This window comes from Gambusia affinis, linkage group LG02 (genome assembly GCF_019740435.1).
Source record: "Gambusia affinis linkage group LG02, SWU_Gaff_1.0, whole genome shotgun sequence".
NCBI lineage: Eukaryota > Metazoa > Chordata > Actinopteri > Cyprinodontiformes > Poeciliidae > Gambusia > Gambusia affinis.
Genome location: NC_057869.1, coordinates 8,905,206 through 8,920,350, shown reverse-complemented (window position 1 = coordinate 8,920,350; position 15,145 = coordinate 8,905,206). Strand labels below are relative to the sequence as shown.

The 15,145-nt window shown below is 36.7% G+C and overlaps 1 protein-coding gene across 3 annotated transcripts in view; it reads left to right on the top strand.

Moving 5' to 3' along the window:
* The window catches only part of LOC122847252 (carbohydrate sulfotransferase 8-like), a 162,968-nt gene that overhangs the window by 38,562 nt on the left and 109,261 nt on the right, over nucleotides 1–15,145 (top strand). The gene's annotated exons all lie outside the window — the stretch shown is intronic.

The window sequence follows — 15,145 nt, the reverse complement described above, 5'->3', positions numbered from 1 at the left end:
ATTGCATTTTTTCCATACCTACATAGGTTGAAAGAAGACTACCAGACTACAGTGAAAATGCTCAAATGCTAAAATCAAGGTTTGTCAATTTTTGTTTCAGACCTCAGAGTTTGGATTGATCTATTAATGTGGTGCAGATTGCAGATGGGGGGTATACACAATTGAACAGTAATATGTAATTTCACCCAATTTAGGAGAGGAAGTACAGTACTTCTGTTCTGAGTACTTCTTCATTTTTTGGTTGAGGTAAACACACAGCACAAAATCAAAAATCTGTTGTCTTTTTGTTCCGAACACACTGAGGAATAACTCTCTAATGTCTGTAGTGTTATTTATTACAAAATTATATTATAAACCAGATGAGTCACTGCTCACTCTTCCTCCTTCCTCCTAACCATCAAGGCCAAGATTCTTTGACAGCTGTAGAAATACATTCTGTGTATGAACTGCAACCGAGAAATTTTTAAACTTAAGATGGTGCATGCTTCTGCCAAGTTGGAAGCTATCACGGGGGTGCACCACATACTGGGTTTCATACTGTTCTTATTGATTTGTTTAGAGAGTATATATTGTTCATTTGTGAGAGCCGTCTCACAACAGCCATGGACATAGCAGTCATGGTGCCAAACACTATACAAATTAAAATGAATATAAATAAGTATAATTTAAATGGCGAAGTCTTAAATCACTTCAAGTGCTGTCAGCCAACAGTAGGAATAGTTAGGTTGGAATATGCCCAGCATAATTGGTCATCCTTAAAACTATTCAATGGTCATGCAGTTATGCGCGGACGTACATCATGGATAAGCTGCTCCTTGCAGGCTGCTCGCAGGACACATTGCTACCACAAGGAACAGCCACATCTCACTGCAAAGTTTTGTTTATGCTTGACACAGTCGGGGGACTTTCACGCTCCATTAAGCAAGCTCATTGGCACAGACAGTGGTTGGCATCGGTGTGTATCTGTTTATGTGTTACCCACAGACAAGGATGAGATTGGTGAGGAGACCTGGCTATTAAAAAAATGAGAAGAGACAAACATCCACTGCTTCTTGATTGACCAATAATAGGCATCTTGTGGAAATCATTGTCCCTGTTGACCAACCACTTTTCTTAAATGGCACAAATTTTGTCTGAGCAGAGCAGATGTGGATAGTAACTATTTACATTTGCACAGTTGCATTTACTTGAGTAACATTTTGGGGAAAAAAATATTTTAGGAATAGTTGCCTTTCTATACCATATTGTTTTCTGACTTGATTAAAATTTCTGCATACTCTGTGTTCTGAGACTGAAAATATTTTCTTCTGCTAGATTTTGTAATTTTCTAATTATACTTATTTGCATAATTTTTATTTTAGTCTTTAAAATACCATGATTTGCACACAGCTTTATATATTTGTCTGTCTGATGACTGCATTTTAAAATATCTAGTCTTATGACCACTTAATTAGTACTTATATGACCTTTTTACTAAATACTTTTTTTACTTTAACTTAAGAATTTTCTTGGATGGCTACTTTTTACTTTTACTTGAATGAATTTATGTGGTTGTGTTACTCTAACTGGAGAACAATTTTTGTCTTTTAGCCATCTAATTTGCGAAGCAGAATGTGAAAGAGAGGATCAAATGTTTAAGATTTGACAGCCTCAGTTTGAATTTATGTTGAGTATAGTCCGAAATCTGACAATATTTTTGAAGACTATTTATAATGCTGTAAATAATAAACAGTAAAGTAAAATTCAAAACGATAAGTTACAGTGAATGATTCTTGTTTGTAAATAGCTGAACTATGTTCATGGGATGACTGACTGTTGCTGACTTCAGTTCATTTAATGTCGAGGCGGCTGCAGTATGATATTAACAAAGCTGTTTTCCATCAATATTTTTATAGAGCACTTTGCAGTCAGGCAATCTGTTTCACGAGAGTTGTATTTTTCTATAAACAACATATCTTCTGACCCAGCTATTATTTAGAGCAGAACATTTACCACATTATCTCACCTCTTTGCTATTGTCTTTCTAACAAAGGCTTTACTTAAATGCGTTTTTGTCATTTCAAAGTGCTGGAACATCTGCCATTCAAAGCTGACATTTTGATGAAATGAGATGGTTATACCCTGCTGGCCATCTGTTTTTCTGCAATTATGCAGTGATTTTAGTTCTGACACATTAAATGAACCTCTTAATTTGACGTGTTTAGAAACGGTCTTTTAGTTTCTGTGTGTCGGTATTCACCTTTTCTCTTTCTCCCTTTTTCTGTGTCTTTGTTGCCATTTACACTGAGAACTATCTCAGAAAATTGAAAAGCTTTCAGGCATCTGCCAGGCACTTTTCAATCTGATTCCCAAGAAGCATTTTTACTCATTGTGTTTTACTGCATATGTCCGAGTCCATAACAGGTACTGACCATTAAATTACATCAAGATAAATTGAGCTGTTCACTATCCACTTCCAATTTCTCAGAGTTTGGTGCAAAGGAGAAATAGACACAGATCCCTTCATATTTATTTCCTGACATCTCAGAGAGTTTGAAATGTTTTATCTTCCTTTACCATTAAAGGCAACACTGCTTATTTTATGAACATTGACTCTGGGTAAGCTGGGGCTAAAGGACTTTAACTCCATATGACTTCCTTTCACTGCTTTCATCGTTGGGGATTTTGTCCATCTGACTTGAAATTGATACACTCGCCCCACTCTGTCTCTTTCTTGATACTGAAAATAGAACTCCATCTCTCACACCCATTTCTATTGATTATGAATCAGACTATATTTCATGACAAGACATTCTTTCATTTTTTTTGCCAACTTCATTGTGGGTGTTTATGTGTAAAGAGGATTTTAGGGGATCCATACAAAATTGTAGAAGCACTGTTAAGAAATAAGCCCACTTCAATAGAGGGATTTGCAAAGCCCACTCTGAGGTTGGTGGGAGCCTTTTTTTTTTTAAAGCTGCCTTTTTCCCCCAGACTGTTTATTGCACTGTACTCCGCACAAAGACTGGTGCCATTCAGTGTTCCTCTCAGCCATCAACCACCAGATTTTTACTCAGCTGACACAATCAAAAAGTCCTCACCAAAACCAGCTGTGACTGTTTTATTGATTTCTGCCAAAGATAAGTAACAGAACAGCTAAAAGCTTCATGGTAAAAACCTTTCTCTTACACATAGGTACAGTTTTCAGATTGCTAGCGCTATGCCTACTACCACAAAATACAAAGGAATGCATTATTGGTAGTTTAAGAAAACTAAAAACATGGTCACAACAGGGATACATTAACATGTTCCAAGAAACACCAATCTCTTTTATATACCGTAGCCTAAAATTGCTGAAGCACCTAATTTATAGCTCAAACATCTAATTTATATGGATAATTTGTTTCAGTTAGAACATTATGGAATGTAAACCATTTGCTTGTCAACTTATGATTGTCCAGGACACTTGATATGGACAGTCCTGGGTTGAAAACTAAAGGACGTTCACTATTTTAGTGTAACACTATTATCAAAAGCCTCTTGACTAGCTATGAGTGACATTTCTGTTCAGCAACTGCGAGCAGGATGAGTATTAGCCATCTTATTAACTAGCTAATAATACCTTGTCATACTATTGGGTAGATAAATAAATAAATATTGGGTAGATATGAGATGAGATTGTCATAGACATAGTGATCAATATATTATATTATTTGAGCAGAAGAAGGAATTTTATCTTTTCTGTTGTAAATAAAACCCTTATTAATTCGGTGTACTTATGTGCTGTGTAAATAATCAGCTATATAAAAATTAAAATATCCATCAATGGATCAATGCAGGCTTAAGCCTGACAAAGACATGTCTGGGAATGTCTATCCAATCACGGTATGACTGACCCTTAAATGGCAAGTCTATCAATTCAGTGCACATAGAGAAGTGAGGCAGCATTAATTATGAGCCTTCAAGTTCCAAGGGACAGTTAATCTTTGTCATTTTGCTCCCGGAGACATTTGGATCTGTCACCAAGATTGGAGCCAGGTCACCGCCCGTGACCCATAGCTGAGAATAAGCATTCAGCTCACGTTCATGGAACCTGTACTGATTTTTACATCCACACATTTTGCTTCAGGCTGCATTCGCTCATTCACTAATGTGTTCTGCGGCCTGAAAAGTTTCCATTATTTAGAGTAAAATTTTTAAAAGAAGTACAATTACATGCATGCATATATTTTGTTGGACTGAAGACATCCATGACAATATTCCAATTGTATATTAAAAATATTAAAGGCTTCTTGTCTGTATTATCTTTTTACATCTGTTCAGAAACTCTGTTATTTGTTTTGCCAATTTTTTTTCTCATTTTTAATTGCTATATTCATTGATTTTAAAATTAATTATTGTTCTTTCTCTCACGAAACACCGTGGTTTGGACTTTGTCAAAGTGCACCATTTGAGTTTGGTGAAAAAAGGTATTTCATTAGTGCTGCCTCTGTAAGTCACAGATGCCAGTGGCGGCCATCATACCCCAGGTGTAAAGCGTGGATTGATTCTTGCAGCCAAGCCAGGCAACAAAGCACTGCAGAAAAAAAGCAGGGAGGACTAAGCGAGGCAACATTTTGACAGAACTGGGGCATTGCCTCGATTATACCTTCTCAGTGGCCCTTTGTGTGTGTTCAAATGCTTGGAACAAGACAGATCTTGCTTTACTAAAAAAATGTAGATGGCAAATGTAAACTTTTTTTGAAGGGCTAATGTTAAGGTAAGCCATTGAGGCGGATGGTGATATTTGCATGGTATACATTGCTACCATGCACTGACAGCAGCCCAGGAAGGCAAACTTTGCATTAGGAGTCTAAGCTGCACTGCAGAATGCAGGGTCACAGGCACAGGTGTAGGCAATAATAAGGAGGAGATTTCAGATCTGCTTCAGATGTTAATTCTGTACGTGTCATCGCACAGGTTATTTTCAAATGCTCAAGCTGTTTGCCTTTCATCTGCTCCCCTTCATGTTTGGAATTTATTGGTATCACAGTGTGCCAAGATGCCAAACTGAACTCTGTAGAGAAAATGCCACCAATCACAAAAGTAAAGGGAAAAAAACTAACTTGAATTTTCTGTAAAGTTTAAGAACTCTCTCAGCGTACGTTTTGGGCTGTCTTCAGAGATGATCATAGGATGTCTGAAGGAGGAGACATGCTGTGCCTCCTGGATTGAGGTTAGAGTATGCAGGAAAGCAGGTCTTGGCAGTGAGTGTGTGGCTAAAACCAAATATGGCTTGGATTGATTGATAAGCACGGTTTGTTGCTGGAACATGACGGATGTCTTGACAGTGTAAAGTTCAGAGGCTTCATCGGCTTTAACAGTATAATCAGCCCTGCTCAGGAAAACTCAATAGCTGCACCATCTGGATGCCCAGCTTCGGCTGCCTTCATCTGTACAGTTACACCATGGGAGGAGCAGTATGAGCTCTCTGCTATCCTGATGAATGTGAAGGACTCAGCATGAAAGACTGCTCAGAATCCCCCACCCCCAACTGTTTCTAGTTTATTAAATTTTTCAGGGGAGATGGTTTTGCTTAAAAGTCTTGTAGACAATGTTGTGACTGCTCTTCCTTTAATTTTGGCCCCTTCTTCTGCCAATCCCAAAAGTAACACTGCAACGAAAATAAGTATTGAACAAATCAACATTTTGCTTGTTACTAACAACCCCAGTAAGCTGGACATGCAAACAAATCAAAATAAGTACATGAATCAAGTTATGTTAATAAAGTGGAATGGCAATTGGGATAGATATTGAACTCGCTTACTGAAATGTTCGATATTTTTTCAAAAAGCCTCTTTTGGTAAATGCCTTTTCCCTGTGTAAAGAAAATATTTTCATCATTTGCTTAAGTAAGATCTTTAAATTAAGGTTCTAGGAGATCTAGAACCTCCTCAGTTATAGAATTGATCTTCAGTTCTATAGATAGATTTTAAACTGGAATTAAGCCATGTGATTTACTGGGCTACATCCTAGTCGTTTTATTTTCCTTCAATGAAATCATTGTTGCCTGTGTGTTTGGGTCATTGCCTTCATCTTTCCCTGCTTCAGCATCCTCAGCAATGTCCAGTTGCATCTCTCCATGATCATTTCACTGAAGTCTGCCACCACATGCTGAAAACAGCCCGGTATCATTATTTTTTCATCTCTAAATTTAACTCCAAGTATTATCTTCAGACTATATAAGGTACACATACTCTGTGTACCTTGAAATCTTCCTTTAAGTGAAAAAAGAAAAGAATAATTTCTGTAATCTTTACTATTTAACTCTCTTACTATTAACAAAATTGTGGAGAAAAAAAAATCTTTTGTGCTAAAACATCTTGTACTAAGCGCACATCTGTGTGAGTCTCTGGGAGTGAGCACCCAAAGCCTAAATCTTTTTGGTCAGTTTACTTTTATTTGCCGGCTTGGCGCTTTTTCTGTAAGATAAAAATGAATGACAGGAGTTTGAACCTCTCATAGTTCTAAGAGTGGTCGTTTGGATCCTAGCAGATCTTTTTACCTTGTGCGGTTCTGGCGGGTTGTCGGTTTATGAACTTCTTTGAAGTTTCCCGAACTGGACAGCTGATGGGTCACCTGTCGGCTGTCATCCGTCGCTTTTCCTGAGCGTCACGCTAAGACTGTGGGTTAAACAATTTAATCTAGTCGAATTTAATCAATCCAAAGTAGAGTAGAAATTAAGCAAATATTGTTGCTTCACCTTCTCTTCCTCTGGACGTCTGACACCACCTGAACCTGTGATCAACATTCTCCTCTTTCTGTGAACCACACGAATAGGCTTCGCTTCCATGTCTTCATTATTTAGCATCGTCTGAAAAAAAAAAAGTCTCTTGTGGTTTAGGTTTGTGCTGATTTTTGCGCATTGGGGAGGTGGTTGTGCTCCTGCAGGTCAGGTGCAGTGCTAGTTTTGTGCTACCCTCCGATCTGTCAGACCTTTTTTTTTTTCCAACATCCGCTGGTGTCAGCCAGTGGGTGACCCGTCAGCTGTTCAGTTCACGAAACCACAAAAAACGCTAATAAACCGGCAACCTGCCAGAACCGCACACTATAAAAAGCTCAGGCGGGATCTTAAAACTACGGGAGGTTCAAACTCTACTCATTCATTTTTAGCTTACAGAAAAACGCCAACCCGTGAAATAAACAAAAGCAAATTGACCAATATGATTTCGGCTTTGGCGTGCCCCACCTCACCCCTGACAGACCATACACAGGTGTGTGTACAATATCTTTTGAAACAAAAGATATTTTTTCTCCACAATTTTGCTAATAGTTCAGAGGGTTAGATAATAAAACAATAACTATTCTTTTCTTTTTTTATTTAAAGGAAAATTTCAAGGTACTCAGTGTGTATGGCATGTGCAGTGCAAGTGTTACTGCACCAATCCATACACTCAGTCACTTGTGGGCAATTTAGAATCACACAGAAAAGCTCCAAAAGGGAATCAAACTTAAAACTCTGTGAACTAAGAACCTCTGATCACATAATAGCAATTAACCATAGCTATTCTTACTGATAACTATTGTGAGTAGTCCATAACATTAATATGATCAGGCAGCATATAATCATAAGCATATGTATTATTGTTATAAAGGCAGAGCCAAGAAAATTTATGTCTGTATCAAACAAGTATCCCTTCGTGTTACTCTGTACCTGTGAAGTAGCTCCCAGTCTCAAAAAGGTTGGTGACCCCTGCTGTAGGGGTTTTCAAGTATCATTTTATGGCTATACCAATAAGCAATAGAACAGCCATTTGGAGTGAAACTGAAAAATGTTCCTTCAGTTTTTGTTTTATTTCCTTGTAAAGCTTTCCAGTCTGTTCTTCGCTGGGTATAAAGCCACATCTCCAATATCAAAAGATGGCAAAGTTGTTCTAAATTCTTGACATCTGATGCATATGGTGGCCTTGCAAAGTTTTGGGGTTATGAAAAGTAAAAAAAAAAAAATATATATATATATATATCTAAAAACAACTATTTAAAACAAAACATTCACATTAATATGATACAGTTAATTTAATCAAATATTATGAGTAAAGCATATTTTATATATAAACATAAGTTTAAAAATGTGTATATTTTCTCCCTTGTCTGGTTGTACGTACCCATTGTGACGTTTTATGTTGATGTTTTTAGTACACTTGTCAGTTTGGCATTTTCAACCTATGATTTCATCGAATTATAACACCAAAGCAATGTCTTCTTATCACCACAGGTGTTCTTCATTATGACAAATATTGTTTTACCTCACTATTCTACCTGAATGTGTGCCACCTCTGTGGATTATCCTACTTTGACAGAAATAGTTTAAGTGTGGGCGAGAAAACTGCACATTGATTTCCTTGTCAGTACTAGGGTGTTAAAACTATTTTTCTCCATATTTAATAACTGATGGAATCATACAGTGAGGAGAAGATGTGGGTGTATTCTTACTTTGTTATTCATAGTTTGGTTTCATGAAAATCTCAGCGGCTCAAAATACTCTGCCTGCTCTTCCTACACTACAAATTAGATTTTGGCTCACAAATACCCATATAAAAATAAACATTTTTTTATATATTTTCGGATCTCATGGTTCAATGCCTTCAAGAAAAGTGACACTACAGATAATAAGCTTCTCCAAGATGGCATTACAGATTCCCAATTTGTATTCTCAAAATTTTAAAGCAGACATGCCATAAAGGAGAAGCCATTTTCCTGGAAAGCAATGAGCTGACCGCTTTTCAGCACAACATGCCAGGTTAGGATTGACTCGGTGCCAATCAGCTCATCAGAGAGATGATTGCCATGTACAAATTTGAACAGGCGATTAGGTAGGATCGACTGTTTACACTCTAGAGAATGATGTTGCTCTGTAACACAGGTGATGACCATGGGATGACATGTGCAAGGATGCTTCTATTTTGGGATCTCCGGCCAAGCTGGGGACAGAAAGTGATTGAATAAAGTGCTTATTATTTCTGATTGGTATTCTCTGGGTTAAGCCACTGGTTTGCAGAATAAGTTGTTTTGCAGTGATTTATTTCTGCCAGAAACTGCATTTTATGTTACATCAAAGTGAGATATAAGTTTCTATTATTTCAGAAAGTACAAATCACAAGGTACTTACACTTGCTCTGTAATTACACACATCCCAAGTCATTTGATGAATGTTTTGCTAAAAGCCGAAGCTCAGAGTTAATGAGGGTGAAATGTTCAAAATATTTTTCATCAGCATAGTTGGCTGCCATTGGGACAATAAAGCATTTTGGATTATTGAGCTTTATCTCACACTCTATGTCAATATCCAAAGGGAGGGAAACTTATCTGTGGCAGATGAATTTATTTGAAACTCTGGCTCATTTGTTTCTGTGCCAGATCCTAAAGGCCTTTAAATTTTATTTGCTCTGATTTTGCTACAACTCTAACCAGAAAAATTGCAGTTGTTATGTTGAACTTTATGTAATCCATTTGTCTGTCTGTACAACCGTCCATCCATCAATCACAGTTGGATAAATTGCAAAGCAATGCCTCTACAAAGTTGCCCTGCGATGGACGACACGTTCACTGGAAATGGGCACCAGCACCCCTCCTGACCCCACTAGGGACAAAGGTGTAAGACGATGGATGGATGGATGGATGGATGGATGGATGGATGGATGGATGGATGGATGCATGCATGCATGCCTCTACAAAGTAGGAATTGCAATATGATAGTACAACTTGGTATGTGGCCTTCAGTTCATAATCCAGTGTGGCTGCCCTGTTGGCTGCCCTGTTTAGGAAATTTGGTGAAATTGGCAGTTTGGGGGATTTTTAGTTCTTGGTAACTTCCTACCTTGAGGTCTAATTGATCTAATTTCTAGACAAATGTACAGTATAATGTGAAGAATAGCAAATAATAAAATGTAGATGTGGTGAAGACAGTAGAAAGGGTCAGCACATTACATTTCCAAAAAGGAAGATGTAGCTCTGTCGGCAGAATATATTGTATTTAAAGAAATATTAAAGACTAATTAAAATGGAAACATCTTACTTGGATTTCCAGAAACTTGCGTTGTTTGATTTGTGCAATCAGTTGTTTTTAAACATATCCTTTCCAATTAAAGTAATTTTTTTTACAGTAGATCTGTAGTTTTTATGTGATATTTGCAGCGGTGCATTTTAAACAAACTACCATCTAGCAGAGTAGAAGGCTTTTGGTTCTATGAATATCCGGGGAGCAGAGGAAAGGGAGCAAAAAAATGGGTGAGGCCACCATGTGTGACCAACTGCATCTAATGAGTCGTCTTGGCGCAATGTGGCTTTGTGGTCCATTTCTCTCTGCTCATGAGGGCCAGAGGGGTCAGCAGGCTTAATAACCCCCTCTTTAATTACTCCCCTCATTTACACTTGGCTCCTCTGACTCTGTTGCAGTTGAATGGATGCTCCCTTGCTACTACAGCAACCCGCTAATAATGAATCCCGATTGATTGGACTTCCCTCTTGATAAAACTGAACATGCTATTGGAACAATCAGAGAAGATGTTTGAGATGGAAACTATTAAAATGTCAAGCAGAGATAAACATTTTACATCGTGATTATTGTGTGTAAATGCATTAAGCTTAAGAATATTGTTGTGGTGTTGTGCTTTAAGAGACCATGTATGGATAGATAGGAAGGTACCATGATGTATTTTTTATCAACTTGAAAATATTTTATATGAATCTCAGAGAATTCTCATAAGCCTTTTATTAAGAAGGTTTGTGGGTGACACATGCACTGAAAAGGTAATGCTGTTTGGAAATCAGAAGGCGCTTCAGTAAGCCTTTGGAAGAAAGAACACCCCCGTCTATAATATGAAATTCTCAGATTAGAAAAAGTTTTGAATAATGCATAAACACAAACCTCTTTCAGTGATCACTAGCCTCTCTGTTGACCAGTGATAAATCACGCCTGCTTTATCAGGCTTACTAAAGTTAAAAGGACAATAAGTAAAGTTCCAGGGAGACAATGAAAAATACTTATCCTTTATGTGGGAGATGGAGGGGATTTTTAGATTGGCTTTGGTCTATCTTGACAATCGTACTATTGATTCTGTTCCTTTTGTGCTGCTTTGGCTTAGATTTCTAATTGGATCGGCAATGTGACTGAGGTACACCTTTTGCTTGGTACAAATAAGGCATCTTTCCCTCTGTTTTTATGAAAAGATTGTAAAAAAAAAATTCTATTTCACTTTAATCCAAATGATTTTGTGCGAGGTTTAATTTAGCTTAATCAAAAAGACCCAAATGCTGCTACAATGAGATAAAAGCGGAAAGGTTTGAATAAAAGTGACACAACACCTGCCAAGGCCACAACCCCATCTTGCAACATTAATGAATAGGGTTCAGATCAGCATCAAAAATGAATAGATTCCTTCTTTATCCTCTGCATCAACAGAAGTTTCATTAAATTCAGATGGGTAGGTTTTGCATGACTCTGCCAGAAGTTGAAGCTGGTAAACAGAAAAAGAAATTTCCACTTGCTTCAGTGTCGGTAAAAAATGAGAAAAGCAATTCCGGAGGTGCTGTGAATGAAGTGCATCTTGACAACAGAGCATAAGCAGCAGCTGTTCTGATGTCTCCACGGCAGTTGGAAGATTAAATAGCTGCTCTGGCTTATATTAAACTTAACTATGTTTTTTGCTGAAGTTCTTCTCAGCAAAAACAAAACAATGCAAAAAGCCTCCCCAGCAAATTGGAGTTCTGAAATATAAACACATTTGCTATAATTAGTGTTGCAGTTTTGTCATGTTTGATATTATTACAAAAGCCATTATGAGAATGGTATGTTTTTAGTATTTTAAAAGAGTAGTTTAGATTTTTACAATATTTTTGTCTTATTTATTCTAGAAAGACGTACGATTACTGAGCTACTAGGAAAGCGGATAAACTATTTGAGTAGATTGACTTGTTTCAGCTGATTTTAGCAGTTAGAAACAACTCAAATGTAAACTGTCTACATTTGCATGGTACAAAACCATATTATCAATACATATCCAGACTTTCACAAATGATAATGGCTGTTTTTGTGGCTATTTAGTCGACAAGCAACTTTTGAGGTATGACTATTACTTGGCAGAGGCTGCCTGCTCTGTCAATGTGCTATTAATCCCCCCGATAGCTGATTATAAGTCCTCTGGGAAAGTTTCCAAACATCTATGAGACCTGGAAAAGCACAGGAACATACAGACTTTAAGGCAGCTCCATAGCAACATGTCATCAAATCCAAAAGATTAGTTTACTTTTGGTGGATTTATAGTGGATTACTAGTTGCAACTTATCTCACTGATGCAACCATCAGCCTCAATTGGAGGAACTTATGCTCAACTCCATGCACTTCGCTAAAATAGGCAAGTTTTCTGTTGCCATAATTTTTACCGTGATTATTTTATTTGAAGAGGCCAAGGCCAAATCAGATTACCTGCAACTATGGTGGATATACCATAATGAAAAAAAGTTGTTGTTTTTTTTTGGATGAACCCTGAGTTGTATGGGTTTTTGTGTGGTTTCAGGAGGCTAAACATTTCTTGGTTGAGTTTTCCAGACATTTTACTTCAGTCATTCCCCACTTAATATTTTATGTAAACTTTAAAAGATAAACAGGAATCATTAATACTTACCTTGACAAACACAACACTTAAACCCAGTCACTCATAGCAGCTTTTTATAGTGTTCATATCATAAATAGATTTATAATACCAACTAATTCAATCAAATGAAGCTTGACTTTTATAGACAAAGAAAGTAACTTTGAATTCAAATCCAGTTTTTTACAAATGAACTGAACTTGTGTAGCCTTTTACCAGTCATATTGAGCACTCAAAGCACATTATGCCACTGCCAAATTCACAAATACATTTATACACTGAGTAATACTTCAGAGTCACATGTGGAGGCTGGAATCAAATCTACAACCTCCTGATTGCAAGACAACTACTCTACCCACTGAGCTACAGTCATTCACAGAAAAGTTGTGGATTTAACTCAAATTATTTAAAAATGTTTCACAGCTTTTAAGGCGTGAGATGCAAATTTAAACAATCACAATCCCTCAGCCAAGTGTATCATTATTCAAAGTTTTAATAGAGGAGACTCTGCAGTTGTTGTTTACATTTCATTAGTTTTAAGAGCCATATCTGTCTGGTTTGCGATATTAAAGGTCTTGGGTTTATTACAATTTCTTAAAATGGATTTTTGTTTAAGTTAACCACAACAGAATAAATGATAAATTGCCTTTAGATCTCAGGTTGTAATTTAATTATTGATACTCCCCCACTAGAACTCTCTGTCTGCAAAGTTCATTTACAGTTTTTAACCTTTCTATAAAGCTTTGATGCAAATACGTTTGTGCTCCGTCTCTAGTACACACACTCAAAACAGGATCCATGTAGGGGATTTAAGATCCAGTCTAATTAAGCATTTCTAAAATTATTGGATGGACTATATGTGGATGGACTTAAACCGTAACCACTTTGAGGCAATTGGTATTAATGCTGCATTGATCTGATTTCAGTGTTTTTCATTCCATTTTGAGTTATTTCAGTGTTTTTCATTCCATTTTGAGTTAGTCAATTGCTTAAGTTGGGGTTCTGTTTTCCCAGATTGCAACAGTACTCCTACAGGATGAGAGCTCACTTAGTGTCCGGGGTTGCAATCAATGAAAAGCCTAAGATTTGAACCCGAAAGTGGAAGGAGCCCAGCTGGATTAAAATGCTTCGGGAAATTAAATTCTGGGGAAAAGAAACTCTCTCCAACCTGAATACAAAGGGTTCCAGAAGAATTACTAGGAATCTGGGAATTACTTCACAGGTTCACTCTTGAAAGAGATTTTTCATTAGTGTACAGCTCCATTTTATGTTGTGTTTGACTTACAGTTTAAAGCATTGTAGAATCTGAGCTGGATGCAACAGGAAAGAATGGCACAAGCCCATCTAATAATGTGACTTATCACTTCCGATCAGTTTGTTCTATTTATTCAGACAAGATAACTTTTTAAAAAATATTTTACACTTTTTGTACAAATTTTTTGAATGCTGGACTGTATTCTGTCTTTGTGACATAGTATAGTTTGGGATCTTTTGTTTATGCATCTGATTTGGCACCCATTAAAATTTGTGACTCATCCCGTCTGCTGCTGTGACAGTGGATCTTCAGACTTAATGAGACTGATGTACACTGAAACATATTAATTATGATCCTGCTGTCTAGGTTGTTGCCAGTAATTGGAAATAAGCTGTCATTGTGTCTAATACAAAAATAGTAAACTGATTTGTTGACAGTTTAGATTCAGGAAACATAACAATTATAGGTAAAACAACAGAAATATTTAGAACTTTGTATGCCACTTTATAATATCTTGGATTATCATTTTCCTCACAGAAGAATTCACATAATAACCACAAACCTTAATGGTTTAGTTAGGATTTTATGAGATGAACCAACATACAGCATAACTGTGAAGTGAAACAAATTATACATGGTTTTATTTTTTTCTTTACATCATCATCATAAAGTTACCTTATTTATCCTTTTATATGTGTTTGTTTTATCTGCTTTTACTGTGAACCTCTTTTGTGTCTTCTTGTGATTGATTTATGCTATAAAGTTGCTTGCAACATTAACTTTACAGTGAGTTGAAATCTGGACAAGATCTAAATTGATAATGGATTTAATCTACCATTTAAGTATCTTAGTAACCAGAGTTATAATTTGCATGCATCAGAATGATGTAAGTCACCTTTGAGCAACATCATGTATGTCACTGCTGTTATTACTGATGATGTATCTTTCTTGGTGTGGGAAGCCATCCCTCAGACATCATCTTAAAGATATCTGTTGAAAGTCTCTGGGGTTTAAATATCCGTGGATGTTCTCTAGCTCAGTAGAGATGTCTAAAAAGAATCAAAATGTCATTTATGTTTAAGTTCATGCTGTGAATATTTGGAAACACGATGGAGAAGCATTATGTCATAAAAGAAGCGCAAAAGTATATAAATCTATAAACTTGTAAAGGTCTTTCCTTTAAAGAAAGCATTCCATTGTAAACAACAGTTTTTGGGAAAGTACTGAACTGTGAATGTGTGAGAATATGTTTAGTCTATATAGCCGTGTCCCTACCAGTCAC